The sequence below is a fragment of the Vicugna pacos genome, chromosome 4 (assembly GCF_048564905.1).
Source record: "Vicugna pacos chromosome 4, VicPac4, whole genome shotgun sequence".
Classification (NCBI taxonomy): Eukaryota; Metazoa; Chordata; class Mammalia; order Artiodactyla; family Camelidae; genus Vicugna; species Vicugna pacos.
The window spans coordinates 69,468,480-69,481,868 of NC_132990.1; the positions used below are offsets into that span (position 1 = coordinate 69,468,480).

The 13,389-nt window shown below is 52.4% G+C and overlaps 1 long non-coding RNA gene across 2 annotated transcripts in view; it reads right to left on the bottom strand.

Moving 5' to 3' along the window:
- Positions 1-3,081: 3,081 nt before the first annotated feature.
- The window catches only part of LOC140696160 (uncharacterized), a 39,515-nt gene continuing 29,207 nt past the window's right edge, over positions 3,082-13,389 (bottom strand). For both annotated transcript variants that reach the window (XR_012072261.1, XR_012072262.1), the window contains exons 3-4: positions 5,801-5,866; positions 3,082-3,219 (exon numbers count right to left, since the gene is read on the bottom strand). This is a non-coding gene — a long non-coding RNA (uncharacterized lncRNA). The remainder of the gene's footprint in view (positions 3,220-5,800; positions 5,867-13,389) is intronic.

Genomic DNA, 13,389 nt, shown 5'->3' on the forward strand with positions numbered 1-13,389 from the left:
TTGGTCTTTATGGTGCACTCCCTAGACGTTTGGGTCAGGAACTTAGGGAATGTCAAAGATGAAAGACACAGTATGCCCCTTGGGGAGTTTGGAGTCTGTTTGGGGAGTGTCCCAAGTGCAGAGCAAAGGGTCAGTTGTGGAGCCATATTACCCTTGCTGCTGGGGGACTTCCCATGAGAGGGATCAATGGTTACATTTAGGGGATGGGCAGGGAAGGAGGAAGAGGAACTGGAGGAGAAGGTGGAGTCAGAGAGGTAGGACAGGAACCAGCCTGGGGTACCCTCACCCCTTAGCTCTGCAGGGAAAAACAAGCCATGGAAGAGACTCTTGGGACACCCCCATGGTGGCATGCTGTCCAGGGGAGGACCTCAGCCTGGGACTTAAAAGACCTAGGTGCTTATCCCCTTTCTGCATTTGAATCCCTGTGTGACTGCGGGTTGGACACTAACCATCTCTGGACTTCACTTCCTTGCCTATATGATGACGAATGTGAGCTCTTCAGTGAAGGTGAGTTGGTGGAATCTTGAGACCCAGCAAAGGAAGAGCAGAAACACTTTCAAATCCATACCAGACAGTGTGGAACAGAGGAAAGAGCATAGTCTGTGAATTTAGATGGTCCTGGACTCTTACACAGTTGCATCCCTTACTAGACTCAACACCTTGGGCAAATGCCTTCATTTCCCGAATCTAATTTCCCTCATTTGCACAATCAAGTTAGTAATGCTTATCTCATAGAGTTGTTGGAGGATTTAAATAAACTAAAAAATGTATGTACTGTTTCTAGAGCACTCAACATATATCAATGTTTTAAAATGTTTATTTCCTGCCCCCTGATTTTATTTCTCTGTTTAGTGCACACATATTAGGTCTTAGTCTACTCCATGCTCCCTTCTCCTCGGTGGAGCCCCAGCACCAGGGTGGAGCCCCAGTTGTATAAATATCACATAACCCTGTTCCTGTGGTCACAGTTGGACCACAGAGGTGTTCACCTGACCCAAACCAGGTCTATCAGATTAAACTCGGAAATGGGGCGAGAGATACCAGTCAGACTCCGCTGGGTCCTGGGTCCTTGAGCCAGCGAGTGACGCATTTGACAAGTCAAGCTTGCTTGAGGAAACAACGGAAGGAGGTGGGGAGGGAGGGAGAGAATGGGGAGAATGGGAGGGATGGAGGAAGGAGGGAGGCAAGGGAGGAAGGGAGGATTCCTTCGAGCCTTGCCTTAATTTGTGCAGCTACTAACTGAGACACTGGGCATCCCTCCTGAGACTTATCCCTGAACTGTCCAGGCTGCAGGCCTGACCAATGTCACCAGATCACAGAATCACACCACATCCTTCCTGTGGTCTGCCACTGACAGGGACCCCTCGGAGGAGAGAGGGTTCAGGGGCAGTCTAGAGGAAGGACCCCCTGTAATGTGATGACGTTGACCAGGAAAGCCTCCTCCTGCTGGGCCAGAGATTAAACTGGGGGTGTGTGGCTTTCTTAAGGAACAGTGATGACTCAGGTGCTACCTACTGAGGGTTCCTGACGCGGATGCCCGTGACAACCAGGAAGACCGGAATCCAAGCCTCCCGACTCCTGCAGACAGGAAGGGTGCTCAGCGCCGGGAGCTCCCCGGAGGGTCCAGTGCTGTTTGGTGCCAGGTGGTGGGTGCCATCTGCCAAAGCCAGGCTCTGTTCTAGGGCCCCTCCGCAGGCTCCTCCGTCCCGGCCATCCTGCTCCTACCTCCCCCAGCCCCCCACTAAGCTCGCTCTCCTACCTTCGTCCCACCTCCTGGCTGCCGCCACCACTTCTTATTCATTCTTGGCTTCCACTTTCTGCTTTCTTTCTGTGTCTCTTGGCTTCTGGCCTTGCAGAAACAGAGCTCTGCCTCTCTCGGGAGGCTTCCTCTCAACCCCGAGAGACAGGCTGTGTTGGCTCAGGTGGTCACTGTTATCCATGCTGCCTCCCAGGCCACAGGCCCGCCTGGGGGGTTGGCTGCCTCTGTGGCAGGCGCACACCTTACCCCAGTATCTCCAGTATTCAAAGGTGGGTCACCTGGGGAGCTTTATTCTATGGGGGGCTGTGGGCCTGGCAGCCATCAGAGCATGATACATCTCTCTCCAAGATATGTGAGGAAGGAGCAAATGAGTCGTGGAGGTGAATGTGCTTTGAAAAGTAGAATGGGGCCGGCTGGCACAAAATATGTGTTACTGAGAACATTAACAGTCCATTATATCACTATTCATGGAACTTTTGCTTCCCTAGAACTTGCCAGCTGCGGGCAGTGGTTACAATGGCCATGCCATGGTCTTTGGTTTCCAACCCTTCTCCCGAGAAGTTGCTGGGACACCCAGCCTCCCTCCGCCTCCTCCCATTAGTGCTGCTTCATCTAGAACCCTCCTTACCTGCTTCCCCATGGCTGTTCCGGTGGCTCAGGGCTCTCTGGATGGGGCTCACAGAGCCCCCTCTTTGGCTGCCAGTGTGTTCCCAGGTGCTTTCACTTTAGAGCTACTTCCACAGGGAAGTTGGGACATTCCTGAGAGCTGGGAACCAGCTTCTCCTTTTCAGCCCTGCCCACAGTGAGTTGGGGGGGGGGTTGCTGTTCACAGCTTCCTAGCTCAGATATTCTGGCCCTTTGGACAGAAGGCCTCTTCCTCTGTCAGGATCCCCAGTTCTAGAGATGGGAGCATGACTGACTCAGCTGGGGTGAGACATCCATACCTGCACAATCAGCCACAGCCAAGGATCGTGTCGTAACCACCTCCACACATAGGGAGTGGGCAGCTGGGCACGGGGTCGCCCAGAGCCTAGCAGGCACCACTAATGGTGCCGACTCCCAGTCCTTCACACCAAGGAACCCGGCACACGTCACAGTGCTGCCCTGGGCCACCAGATCTCTCCCCATCACCTAAGCCAGTGACACAGGCCGGCATCAGGCACCTGGATGCTCTGCTTCTTGCTCACCTCGGGCCCTGGAGACAGATTTTCCTCTCTCCCCTTTTTCACCTGACAGCTGTTCTTTAGAGCCCAGGCTGGACTCTCAGGTCCCAAATTCCCTCCTTGTTTTGGAATCCAAGGGGTGAGGGGCAGGAAGGGGGCCAGCTTACCAGACAGTTGGCCGTGACATCCCGGAGTTCCCAGGCTGGTACAGGGCTCCGGCCCCTCTTCTCCTACCTTCAGATATGTGCTTTATTCTTCTTATTTTCTGGTAATAATAGCTCTCCTGAGATACAATTCCTGCACAACACAATACACCAGTTTAAACTGTATATATAGTTCAATGTTTTTTGTGTATTCACAATTATGCAACCATCACTACAGTCAGTTTACAACACTCCTCCCCCCATCCCCATTAGCATGGGTCCCTTTTTCACCCCACCCCTCCCACCAGCTATAGACAACCCTTAACCTACATTCTGTCTCTATTTGCCTATGCCTGACACTTCCTATCAGTGAAATTGTACAATATATGGTCTTTGGTGACTGGCTTCTTTCACTTAAGATTTTCAAGGTTCGATCAGGCTGTAGCAGATAGCAGGACTTTATTTCCTCTTCTGGTAGGATAATATTCCATTGTATGGACATTGTTTATTCATTCATCAGTTGGTGGACATTTGGGTTGTTTCCACCTCTTGGCAATAATGAATAATGAATAATGCTGCCGTGAAGATTCATGTACTAGTTTTTGCGTGGACATATGTTTTCATTGCTCTTGGGTATATAACTAGGAGTGGGATTCCTGGGCCATCCAGTAGCCTTCAACTTTCTGAGGACATGCCAGACTGTTTTCCAAAGTCAGTGCACCATTTTACATTCCCACCAGCAGTGTAGGAGGGCTCCAAGTTCTCCATATTCTCACCAACACTTGCAATTGTCTGTCGTCTTGATTGCAGCTTCGAGAAGTTCTTACTGTCCATTCTCAAAGGCCTTGCTCAGAGGCCACCGCTTCCACGGTCCCCTCTTTACTTTCTGGCTTCTCGTCTTGGAACTCCCCCATCTCCTTACAGTTCCACGTAAGGGGGCCTTCAGAAAACTCAAATGATGACAGGGCATGCTGGGGCCAGAGTCAGAACAAGATCCCCTCTGGCCTGTGGTGTGAGCTGAACAGAGATTAAAGAAAGCCCCAACAAAACCAGCACTCCAGAAGCCACTGTCACAGGTGAACGATTCCATCAGAGCTTCCATCAGAGCTTCCTCAGGCCTTGGTTGGTTTGTAAAACAGAAATTCACCTAACTCCATATTAGAGACTTTGGTGGGGGGCGGGGTAGCATATCTGGCATTCATTCTCCATTGTTCTGAAAACAGCACTTTGATTTAAAAAAAATAATAATTCACCCTCTCAGTCTATTTGGTTTAGGTGGGCTTGGTCCCATTCAGAGATAATGGCCCCTCGTTTGGTCAATCACAACGAATAGCTCAGGGTGGTCACGTGACCCAGTCTGGGCCAGTGATAATCAGCCCCGGGACCTTTTCTAGATGAGCCAACGAGACAGAACAAACACTGGTCTGCAGAGGGAAAAAAAGGAGGAGATACGCAGAGAAAAAGCAGAAATGGGATTCTGTGTGGCCTCAGACAGAGAGAGATTAAGAGAGAAAGAAATAGGTCAGAGGCAGCCTTTTCACTCCTGTGATTTCTGGTTTTGCTTCCTGCGGCGGGTTCCATGACATTCCCCCTTGTTTTATAATATACCCCATTTTTAGCTGAAACTCTCGATTTGCCAAGATTCGTTGACAGAAGCTCAAATCAAATTAGCTCACACAAGAAAGGAGGGGTTTCTGGGCTCACAAAATGAGAAAACTACAGGGGTGAACCCAAGGATGGTGAAATCTAAGACTTCAAACCACATCACCAAGAAGCTGTCTTTTCCTTTGTGTGGGCTTTCTTGTTGAGTCGGTTTTCCCATGAAGCAGAAAAGGTGACCCCAGCAACTCCAGGCTGGGTAGAGAGCTCCCTGAAAGACAGCACCTCTTTCCCAACAGTTCAGTAATGTTGGAGACAGATTCCCATTAGGCCCTGGATCTGCCACTGCTGCTCACGGCTGCTCACTTTCAGCCTAACAGGGATGGGGTGGGGAGGAGGAGAGGAAGAAAGGGCACAGCAGCTGCTCAGGATCTGCCAACGTGGGGGTCACTGTTCAGTCCATTTAGACGGGATGGAGCCCACTCACAACCTCAGCTGACTGCCTGGGAAGGAGAGCCAGTCACGTTCAAAGAATATTCCTTTCTGTGCCTGAGCCTTCCCAGGCTTGAATATGGAAAGCTAGGCAAGAACTGGAACTGGGCCTGAAAAGGTTGAACTGTTCTGCCTGGGAGAGTAGAAGAATTTAGAGGGGCTAATAATAATAATAATAATTAATAATAAAAATAATAGCTAACAGTATTAGCACTCTGCAAAGTGCTCCCCCTGGATTGTTTTACTGAATCCTCACCACTAATGCTATTATCTTCAACTTTTATTATTCTCATTTACAGATGAAATTGAAGTTCAGAGAGGTTAGGTAGCTGCCATCTTATCACACAGCTGATAAAATGCACAATCAGGTTCACAGAGCCAGGCCATCTGGGAACAGAACTCTTGCATCTAACTGCTGGACTATTTTGACTCTCAAGGAAAGGAGATGCCAAAAAAGGGCCAGGATGAGGCTGGAGAACTCTGCGAAGTAAAGGGGCCCATGAAAACTTCCCAGAAGCAGGTTGACCACAGAATTTTAAGGACAGGGTTGTCTAATGTCTGTTAGAAGTTGTTTTTATCAGAGCCCTTGAAACCATCCCTCTGGCTTCCCTAAACCTCCCTCTGCCTGCCTTACACACACATACCTTCTGCAGTGGGTTTCTGGGGGAAATAGCAGAAGGTGACAGCCGCATTCCACATCTTCGTCAGAGCTGTGTGAAAACAAAAGAGCAGACTTGGGTCAGAGGCCCGATCCAGACACTAAACGAATTTAACAGAAGCCACAGCTCTCAGGCAGAGAGGAGTGTGAAAAGACAAACCATTCCGGAAGTCTGCAAAGCACTGGGATATCTCTGCATTTCCACCAGATGTGGAATATGGATTTGAATGGATAGTTTTGAAGTCATAAGGGATGATAAATGGGTTACATACAGATGGCAAACTGAGGCTGACAGAGGCCCCAAACCCTGCGAAAACCAGCACCCCCTCTGCATCTCCCTGCCTCCAGCCTCCGGCTGGAGTTTGAAGATCAAGACCCCAGTTTATGTTTGGCAGAGAGTGGGTCAATGACTTGGGTGAGAGAAAGACCACGGAGGGGCTCGGAGTCCTTGGGCCTCAGTGTCTGACCCAGAGCACAGGCCCTCTTGTCAGAACTGACACAGATGAACTTCTCAGGGGGAAGCGGGCTGGCTTTGCCGCCTTGGGTGGGAAGGGTCCCAGGGCCTGGCATGCAGCTGCGTCTGTACACGGGCCTCTACTGGCTCCTGCTATAAGGAGAGGAGGGCAGGGAGCCAGGTAGAACTTGGCCAGAGACTCAGGAGAGAGAATGAGACCCGGCTGGTAAACTCTGATGAGGAGAAAGTCTGGAACCTCGGGGCCCCGAGGGGGAGGGTGCCGCTGGCCAGGGCGGGGCTGTCTCAGAGGCGGCCCTGAGCGGCAGCCAGAGCCGGTGGAGGGGACGTGGGAAGCTGGGAGGCAAACTTGTCCCGCTGCCCACCTGGGCAGACTCAAGGCCATTAGGTTTCCCAGAGCAGCTGAGAGATGCTTCCTTGTCAGCTGCCAGAGGGGCCTGGAGAACGGCTGGGATCTGGCGGCTACGGAGCTCCTGGGGAGCTCCTGCAGCTTCCCAGGGACCAGAGGCCCCAGTCAGAGCTCCTCTCTGCAGCCCCAGGTGGGTGTGGGGAGCAACACTCCTTTCTTCACTCCTGTCTTCCCTCCTCCTCCCTAGGAGAGAGCTAGACCTCCCACTGGGCCACGTTCACTAGTGGGGAATCCACTCCCAAGCTTGGCTGTGTCTCCACGTCTGGAGCTCGTGCTCTGCCCCAGCTACCTTTCCACCGGCTGCTGCAGAGGCGATGGGCTGAGCCAGGGCCGGAGGCTCGCCCTGCCGGCTCCTTCCTCTCTGGAAGGTCATCTGCATGAACTCACTGCATTAGGCCTGTCCCCCTCGGCCCCACTTAAAGTGATGGGATCCTGAAATTCGGGCCAACAACACAGCCACCCCAAGTTTCCTGAAGATACAGCTCCCTAGACCTTGCGGGGGGGGGGGGGGGAGAGTGGAGGGACGGGCAACCGACATTCCTGGCTCCCTCTGCCTAATACAGTCAGTAAAGCCTCCTTCCGTGCTGATGTCCAACCTTCTTTCCCCTTCAAATCTCAGCCCCTTTTTTCGCTCCCTTCATAAACAGCTTATGAAAGACCCTCAGCCCAGTGAGTGACAATTACAGCCCAGTTTTATTTTTCTATTAATGGCTACTAACTGAGCTCTGCGAACCCCTCTACCAGTGGGGAGTGATGCACCTTTGACAGGATTTGGTCCCATTTCTAACCTTCAGATACTTTTGGTTATAAAAGCAGTCTTATTCTGGGTAAGATCTGGTTGTTTTAAAACTTCAGGCTCGGATTTGATTCCAAATTTTCTTCTTCCTCCACAAGGTAAGCTAAGCTGGGAGCTCTGAGGGCTTGAGGTGTGAGTGTGTGTGTAATTGTGAGTGTGTGTGAGTCACTGGGGAGTGCTGGGGAGGGCAGGGTGGTCTGTCTCACACACACACACACACACACACCCTTTCTCGAGGCTCAATTCCAGGTCTGGGTTTAGGGCAGAAGAAAGAAGGAAACGCTGTCTCTCTAGTGGCACCTGGCCAGCCACCCCTGCTGTGAGTCATGGCTGTGGTGAAATGAACTCAATGCCTGCAGGTCTGGTGGTAGTTGGTGGAGGCCCCCCAGGGTCCCACTGACCAAGGACTCAGTTTCTGGCCCCTCCCCCTGGCACTGGTGGTCCCTCCCAGACACAACTACACCTACCAGTTATCCCTCAGCCTCGACCACACCCCCAGGGCCCAGACTCTGGCCCCAGGCTGAGAAGGTGCCAGGGAGCCTGCAGCCTCCACCCCCTTCCACCACCCGCAGTCTCTGCTCAGCTCGACCTCTGTGCCTCCCAGGAACCAGAACCCACAGGACCTGACCCTGGCATTGTGCCACCATGTCCCCCTCCAGTGGGTGCCCCGGGGGCAGGGGGCAGCTCCTGGCTAAGCAGACATCCAACCAGGGAATGATGTGTCAGTGTCTTTTTGCAGTCTCCCCCGGACTCTACAAGCAGTACTCCTGAGCTCCCACTTCTCTGCTTTGGGGAGAATCACTAGGGTCACCTCCCTTCCTTTTCAGGGCCCTGAGTCGGGGAGGGGGGCATTTTATGATTGCTCATTCTCTCAAAAGGTGAATTTCTTTCTCAAGGCTTTGATGCTCTCCGCAGTAAAACCCACCAAACCTGTTGGGCCTCTCCCCCGCTGGGGGCATGGAGTCTTAGGGTGGCCCTCTGGTGAGCCTGAACTGTTCAGCGATCTCTGGGACGAAGATTCCTTTCAGGACCTCCCGCCATGCTGTTGCACCAACAGCATCTTCCCACACAGGGCCAGGAACCCAGGGGCCTGGAAGTCATCCTAACCACCCTCCTCTTCTTTTCCCTGCCCCATGACAAACCTCTCCTCCACCATCAGACCCACTTCTCTGCTTCCCATTCAGTCGGGACCTCATCATTCTCACTGGACGTCTGGACACCCCTCAATGCTTTCTCTACCCGACTTCCTTCCACCAATGGCAGTGACCTTCCTAAAACTCTAAAATGTTGGTCCAGTGTTATCCCTCCCCCTAAATCCTCCTATGGCTCCCTAATACCTGGAGAATATGCTAGCTCTTATGCCCACATTCTGGGTCTCTCTCAATTTGAACTCCACCTTCCTCTCCAGCTAAGTCCTCACTTGTACCCACTGCGCAGGCCCTGGTGGCAAATAGGTTTCATCTAATGCACAGCTTGATGATTTGTAGTGACTGGTGTTGGCACTATGTTGAGGGCTGTGAGGTTGAATCAGTGGGAAGGAGAGTGTGCTATGATCGATTAGTAATGCCTGCCATGGGCCCAGGGGAGGCAGAGCTGTTGGGTTTTTGACACCTTGCTCTGGTTGTTCCAAATCATCCACTTTTTCCCACCTGGAGTCCACCCTGGAATCTCCTTCTACCCCTTCTCCAGGGCACACATAGTGCACTATTTGCCACTATAAACTCTCCCTTGTCCCCAGGCTTGCCACGTCCTTGCACACACCAGCCCCCCTGCTGAGACTCCCTTCTACCTGTCCTCCACTTGTCAAGTCTCTCCTCACTTCCCCATCTTTCTATTTAACTGGGGTGACTTTGCATCTTAGTTTGCCCCGGTTTATACTGTGGTCCAGCGTAATTATTAGCAGACTCCCTTTCACTTTCATACGTGTCCCAGTTTGCTCTGTGAATCATTTTTGCTCACCCTGACTCTAGCACATATGATGCTAAAGGAACCTGTGTCATTTCTAGGTCTGACTTGCCAGTGCCTAGCCCAGGGTCTGGCACAGAGAAGGAGTAGGGTGGAATAGAAGCAGTGGTGAGAAGAAAGAGAGAAAGCAGACGGCAGGGTGAGAGGTGGAGGACCTGGTGTTGATTGGCTGGCGTTTGAGTGTGGCCCTGGGGACCCAAGTGGACCAGGCGGTAACTACACCAAAGAGGAAGCCTGGGCTTCCCATCAGCCCCGGGCACAGGTCCCCGAGGGAAGGGGCTGAGATGGAGACACACCCTTGGTGAGAGACTATAAAAAACTGACCGAGGGAGGCCCAGATCCTGCTAGCACACCGGTGTCATCAGAAAGTAAGAGTACTGCCGGCAGACAAAGAGGAAGTGGGTACAGCGAGGGGCTGCTAGGCCCAGCTATTGGTCTGCGCTATTATCAGCTATTCGAGTAGCCCAGAGGGTGTTCTGGCCGGGGCGCTGCTCGGAGGATCCCTCCTTCCCTGGACTCTTCCCCCATGGAATGCCCTTCTAGAAGTTCTCAGCTCAAAGGACACTTCCAGAAAGCCTTCTCTGACTCATCGCCCCTCTCCTCAACCTGGAGAGATTAGTCTGCTCTCTCCTCCACGACTGTTATTAGATCATTACTTATGTGACCGTCTGCCTAACCTCCACCAGGGCCCCTAATGCAACTTTGGTCAAAGGGCTTGAAATCGGGCGCCCGGGCTCAATTTCCGGCTCCACAGGCTGTGTGACCTTGGGGTGCACCTCTCTCTGCCTCATCTGTAAAATCTTTCCTCACCTGCAAAATGGAGACAGTTCCAGCAGTGGTCTTACAGGGTGTCATCTCGGTAGTGTGTTCTGAAGCACACCATGTCTAGAACCTTCCCTGACACAAGGCAAGTCCTCCTATTACCAGCGTTCAGTACCTCTGTTACTTGCAGGCAGGGCTGGATTGACATCCTTGCCTCACCCTGTACCCCTTAGCAGAGTGCCTGGCTTGGTCAAGAAACAACTACCAGATAAACGCATTCTTATTGATGTACCACCTGATTCCAAAAAGACACTAGAGGCCACATGATGATGTATGTCACTGAGAGTTTTGCAAATTTTAAAGCAAGCTTAGGATGTTAGTTATTTCTCTTTGACAGCTCTGATGTCTTCCCATGGATAGCGATCCCTCCCAGTGATAGTCTGCTACAGACGGGCGTGCACCCCCTGGCACTGGGGGCCCCCTCCCTCCCAGAGGGTCTGTCTCTGGTTATGAGAAAAGTCTGTGTCCCAAGAAACTGAACTGACATGTGCCTCAGGCCACTTCCTGCCCTGCCATGGGTCCAGTTCTGCCCTCCAGGCAGGAATACCTGCCTAGGAATACCTGCAAGAGATTTGAGGAGGGGGAGGCTTGCAAATCCTGGACAGAGATTTATGCTGGGGAGTGGAGTGAGGGCCTGGGGAGGTGCCCTGGGCTGGCTGGCCATCCTTGCCCAGGCCTCTGAGGGCAAGTTGGGGGCATGAGGACAACAGTGCCATGTTTTAGTTAAACCGAGGCTCTTGGTGGACTCCCAGGGAGCCTGAATAATTGACAGTGTGGTCAGCAGCTGACCGCTGCCTCCAAGCGTGGTGGAAATCAATCAGGTCAACATTTACTGCCCCAGCCCCAGGAGGCCCGGGGGTCAGAGGTGAGCAAGGCTGCCCCACCCTGAGTCCTAATCAAGCAGGGAGACCGGAGTCAGGCAGAGCCGTCGCTGTGCTCAGCCCTGCCCTCTGCCAGCCTGCTTCCTCCTCTTCCGTGGGGCTGGGAATCTGCTCTTCATTGGTGGGTAGAGGGGAAAGCGCCACAGAAATCAGCCTGGAGGAAAAAGTCCAGTCACTGGATAGTTGGGTCTGGAGCTGATGGAAAGGGGAACTTTAGGAGTCCCCAGCTCTTGTGGTCTCCGAAGCCACAGGAGTGGATGAGGGTGTCCAGGGCGAGTGTAGAGCCAGGGAAGGAACCAGTAAGGCACTGGGAGGCCACTGACTTGTGAGGAATGGCGACAGACCTAGGAAGAGGAGACCCTGTGGGGGACAGAGAAGGAGCTGCCCAGGAAGAGCAGTGCGGGTCAGGGGCAGAAGGTGGGACGCTGCCCAGAGGCCAGGGAGGATCAGGACTGAACAGGGTCTGTCTTCTGGATCTAAGGGCCCTCTGTGGGGGCATTTGTAGGAGCATTGTAGGGTGGGTGGGAGGAGAGGCCGATTTTCCTAGAAGCAGGGGCACGGGGGAGCTCCAGGGCTCGCGGGACTCACTCACATGCATGACACCCGGATGGAGTCTGGCATCCTCAGGAACACTAAGGATTTAGACCTGGACCAGCTCTGACTTGTAAGTCCTAATTTTTTGTCTGGTAGTTAATTCTTTTTCATCCTAGTACTTGTTGTTTTCTCTAGCCTCTTCCCTGACAATTCTTGTTCGGGAAACCCCTATTCACCCTTCAAATCCCACTTCCAATATCACCTCCCACCCCAGGCAGTTCCTGATATCTCCCCACAAAGGGTTAATCACTCTCCCCTCTCCCCTCGGCACCTTCTACGTTCTTTCTTTTTCGCATGTGTTCGTTCGTTTGTTCGTTTGTTCGTTCATTCATTGACAAGTATTGGATGCTACCTACTATGTGCCAGGCTCTGTGCAGACACTGCGGATTCAGAGGGAAAAAGACAGACTGTGACAAACTCCATTTCCAACTAGATGAAGCAAAAAGAGGGGAACTCAAGGAGGCACTGAATAACCAAATTGTCAGGAGGCAGGGCCACAGCCGGACCAGGGGCTCAGACGCTGCCAGCTCCTTCTCCTCCCTCCCCTTCTCTTCTCTTTTCTCTCTTTTTCTCTCTCCTCTCTCTGTCTCTCTGTCTCTGTCTCTTCAGCTTCCCTCTCCTATTCCAATTGGCTTCCACTACTTTGTGGGAAACACAATTGCTCTTAGCTCCAGAGTCTCCACCAGCGAGAATATAACTGTTTTCCCCCAGTTCCAGTCTAAAAAAACAACTGCAGGAAAGGAGCTGGTTGGCCAGGTTTGGGCCAGGAGCCCACCCCTCCTTAACCAATCAGCTGAAGCCAGATAGTGAGGTCATATGATGAGGTGGCTCCTGGGACCACCTACCTCCCTAGAGTAGGGAGAGGAGCTGGCCCCCAAAAGAAGCAGGAATCTTTTTCCAGAAGGAGCAGAATGCAGGGAGGATGGGTTGGTCTTCCACTAGCAGGGGTTTCATAAGGCCCCATGTTGCAGAGGAAGGAATCCTGGTACCAGCAGTCTGGAGGCTACAGTCCAGGGACCCTCACCTTTCCAGTGCCCTGGACCCCTTTGACATCAAGTGAAGACTGTAGGCCTCTTCTCAGAATAATGCCTTCGAGGCACAAAATTTACAAAGAACACCAATTACGTAGGTTCTGTCCACAGCCCTTTTGAGGACCTTGAGGACCTTGAACGTCAAAGGAGTGTGAAAAGACAGGTTACTCAGAGATGTGCTGTGGAATCTCCTGGAGGAAAGAGGTGGGAACCTTGGCCTTTCCCTTGAGGGTGGAAGCTGTTAGACTGGCCTCCTCTTGGAGGGAGTGGGTTGGTAACCAGGTCTAGCACCAAGGCTTCAGCAGGGTGCTTGGCTGCTGACTAGGACTGCTTAACGTAAAGGAGGCGTTTGGCCAAGTGTCAGGTGATGCATACAACTGACGGAGGACTGGAGAAACAGGCTTGACGGGAACCCAGGGAGTGCCAGCTGGTCACCGTGACCCCTGCTGGCACCTGGAGATGGTGTCATTCTGCTGCAGTGGCCCTTTAAAAGTCTGACGTTGTTTGACAACATTGTAAAATCACTATAACTCAATAAAAAAAATGTTAAAAGAAAAAAAAAAAAGTCTGACGCTGGGTCTCTGTGTCCCTCTAATGATTCAGGG